The following is a 3,902-nucleotide window of genomic DNA, read 5'->3' as shown; positions in this document are numbered from 1 at the left end:
AAACATTTTTACTGGGTCAAATTACATAAAAATAAAAATTCAAAAATAAAATAAAATAATTTAAAATAATAAATTTACCTTCCACTCTTTGGATTGGTAATTGGTAAACACTTTGACTCAGCCTTACGAAAGTAAATTAAAAAATAAAATAAAATAAATTATTAATTAAAATAAAATAACTAAAAAATAAAATAAAATAAATTATTAATTAAAATAAAATAACTAAATTGACGTAAAGTAGTAAGATTTTAAGAAAAATAGGTATACAGTGTTCTTCAAGTCTCTTCACAATCCGCTGAAAATAATTATCATTTCTGCAATCATGGATTCCAGATCATAACCGAAACCGAGACCATATCCATGAAATTTGACTAAACATATACGAAATATTAATTTAATATTTAAAAATTCATAAATTCAAGCACGGTTCAGAGTTTGTTCCTTCTGAGTATTTTAATCAAAATATCATTTCAGAGTTTGTTCCTTCTGAGTATTTTAATCAAAATATCATTTCAGAGTTTGTTCCTTCTGAGTATTTTAATCAAAATATCATTTCAGAGTTTGTTCCTTCTGAGTATTTGGCTTCCTGTCTATCTGTTACCTGGTTATAGACTTTTGAATTACCAAAGCTTTGCTCCATATATAGTAGGTACCTACGTTTCCACTGTGGCTTACGGATTGCCTGTTTCCTGTTAGCTGTTATACTGCTTGTAATCAAAGTAGCAGAGTCCAACAATTATGTTACTTCCAATATCTATATTATATATTATTGTTATTCAGTGTATGACTGTTGCAGATGTAGTAAAGCCCGGATCCCGCCTTAGGCCTTCTTTGCCTTCCTCCTCCAGGAAACAACAGTTTTGGAAATCCCCAAGCGGCATCTTCCGATTTGGCTTTCACCCACATATAAAGGATGGTTTCTATGTTCTCGCCATTTCAATTGCTGACAGTGAAGATGGAACCCTGGTGTGGACTGCAGGTGAGAATGGTGGCATCAGAGTGGGTGACAAAGCTTCCTTTGATTTCCAGATTGATGGCAACCTTGTGTTGCGCAATGGAACGAACACCGTGGTGTGGCAGACTAACACTGCCAACCGAAGCATAGTCTCTGCTGCCATGCAGGACAATGGCAATTTTGTAGTGAAGAATATCAGTTCCAGCAGTGTTTGGGAAAGTTTTGCCAATCCTACTGATACCCTCTTGGTTTATCAGAATTTCAGTGTGGGACAAAGCCTCCACATGTATCCTTATTCATTCACTCTGGAGGCCGGGGGAAACTTCACATTGAAATGGAGGAACAACATCACATACTGGAACCAGGGTGCCCTAAATGGCTCCAGGGCATATCTCAGTAATCAAGGGAATTTTACTCTCTGCAACTCTTCTGGTGATCAGCTTTGGACTGCATACAGCAGCGATCACACCGATTCCTCTATCACGTTGCGAAGGATCAGGCTCGAATCAGATGGAAATTTGAGAACCTATGGGTGGGTTAAAAACCTTCGAACATGGGAACTGGGATGGAGTGCAATAGCAGACCAATGTCAAGTGTATGGATGGTGTGGGAACTTTGGGGTGTGTGTATACAATGAGACAAGCCCTTATTGCATATGCCCATCTGCAGATTTTGTTCCCATAGATCCCAAGGATCCCACCAAAGGGTGTAGAAGACTGCAGGACCTTACAGGGTGTATTAACCAGAGCATGGTTGTATTGAACAATACTCAATTCTTCTCTTATCCTCCAGAATCAGAGTCACAATCAGAGATATACTATGCCTTGGGCATTCCTGAGGACTACTGCCTCAGGAATTCATTATGCGTTGCATCTACAGTCATGGCCGATGGTTCGAGCATTTGCCGCATAAAGACAGAGAATTTCACAAGTGCCTATCAATCAGCAGCCCTTCCAAGCACTTCTTATGTAAAGGTATGTGGTGAAGGTCATCCTCTAGCACCGCCACCTCCCGCAATAAGGACTGTGGATTCATCTAATGTATCGACCATTGCAATAGCAGCAGCAGTTGTAGTACCTATTATTGCCTTGATTACTATCCAGACGTCCATTTGGTGGATTTTCTGTAGAAATAATCCTAGGTTTAGGTTTGGACAGGTACCAGCCCAATACACACTCCTGGATTATGCCTCGGGGTTTCCAGTTCAGTTTTCCTACAAGGAACTCCAGCACCTAACAAGGAATTTTACGCAAAATTTGGGTTCGGGTGGGTTTGGAACAGTGTACAAGGGAGAATTGACCAACAATACCATAGTTGCTGTCAAGCAGTTGGAAGGGATCGAACAAGGTGAGAGGCAATTTCACATGGAGGTGGCAACCATCAGCAGTACTCATCACTTGAACTTGGTTAGGTTAATTGGATTTTGCTCAGAAGGCCGCCATCGATTCGTGGTTAACGAATTCATGAAAAATTCTTCTTTGGACACATTCCTTTTTTCTTCTCCAGAGCAATCCAGGATGCTAGATTGGGATAAGCGCTTTGGAATAGCCCTTGAGACTGCAAGGGGCGTTACTTACCTGCACGAAGAGTGCAGAGATTGCATTGTTCATTGTGATATTAAACCTGAGAACATACTCCTAGATGATAATTTCAATGCAAAGGTCTCCGACTTTGGGCTCTCCAAGCTCAACACTATCAGAGGTCATCAAAAGCGCTCGTTGACACGTGTTGAAGGAACCAGAGAATACCTGGCTCCGGAATGGTTTGCCAATTTACCCATCACAACCAAGTCTGATGTTTATAGTTATGGCATGGTTTTGCTGGACATCATAGGCGGTACAAGGAATTTTGATACTATGGCCTCAAGGAGAAAGAAATTCTCAGTATGGGAATATGAGGAATTTGAAAGGGGAAACATTCTAAATATTACAGACGAGAAACTGGGTGAAGATATTAATATTGATCAGGTAAAAAGAGCACTTCAAGTTAGTTTTTGGTGCATTCAGGAGCAGCCCTCACAGCGGCCAACTATGGGGAAAGTTGTCCAGATGCTGGAGGGGATATTGCCTATTGACAAACCACCTGCTCCTAAATCTTTGGAAAGCTTTGAAAGCAGTACCAGTGGCAGTACTAGCGAACTAGCATTCTCAGTGTTTGCAACATCCAGTCATCCTGTTTCTTCTATGTCCTCTGTAATTGCTACTATGTCTTCAAATCCCTAAAAATTATGGAAGAGAAACTCTCCAGCAGAAGGTAGCCATCTGCTAATGGCCATTCAGGCCATTCAAATCTGAAGCTTATTACAAAATAAGTTCATTTTACTTTCCTGCTCAATGGAATAATCACCATTGCTTGGTTTCTAGAAGGAATTAGTTTGTAAGTTTTATTATGCCATTGCAGGTTTCGAAGGCAACATATCCAGGACATCTATATTAGGTACACACTTGCCTTGTTAGTGTTCATAGCCTCTGAGATGGCTTGTGTATACAAAAAGTCAAACTGAATATTGTAAAGGCTAAAGAGGCAACTTTGATCTGTCAACTGCATCTTAATTTTGGAATAGATCATTCAAGCTCAGGGCTGTAACTTTTTAATCTCAAAAGTAAGATTTTTACCAGAACAAGGAAATCTAGGAATGACCAATCATATTTTTTCTTTTCGGCATTAACCACTAACATGCGTTATCTCTGTAAGATAGCAGAAGTCTGAGATTCTGATTCTATCAAGATACCCTTATTACTATAAATTCTAGGAAAGTGCTTATTATTATATTTCGCATATTTGAACACTTGAGTAACCTCTTGTTGCAAATTTTGTATTTCTCTTTCATTTTTGAAATTGCATATTACATCAAGCATTATACATCTTTCTCAGTAAAGGAATTCTTTAGTCACTGTGTTGAATTCTCCCGCACAGTTTTCCTGTGTTGAATTCTCCCACACAGTTT

General features: G+C 39.2%; 1 pseudogene across 1 annotated transcript; it reads left to right on the top strand.

The window, feature by feature from the left end:
• Positions 1–525: 525 nt before the first annotated feature.
• On the top strand, positions 526–3,610 carry LOC149163867 (G-type lectin S-receptor-like serine/threonine-protein kinase At1g34300 pseudogene; annotated as a pseudogene). Its single transcript, XR_016260184.1, has 2 exons — positions 526–649; positions 797–3,610. The product of XR_016260184.1 is annotated as a G-type lectin S-receptor-like serine/threonine-protein kinase At1g34300 pseudogene (transcript).
• Positions 3,611–3,902: the final 292 nt, after the last annotated feature.

Source organism: Pinus tabuliformis, chromosome 5_1, assembly GCF_031772625.1.
Source record: "Pinus tabuliformis cultivar Carrire ecotype Pingquan chromosome 5_1, CPIR1, whole genome shotgun sequence".
NCBI lineage: Eukaryota > Viridiplantae > Streptophyta > Pinopsida > Pinales > Pinaceae > Pinus > Pinus tabuliformis.
Note: the sequence above shows the minus strand (reverse complement) of the source record. Positions and strands in the feature narration are given on the sequence as shown.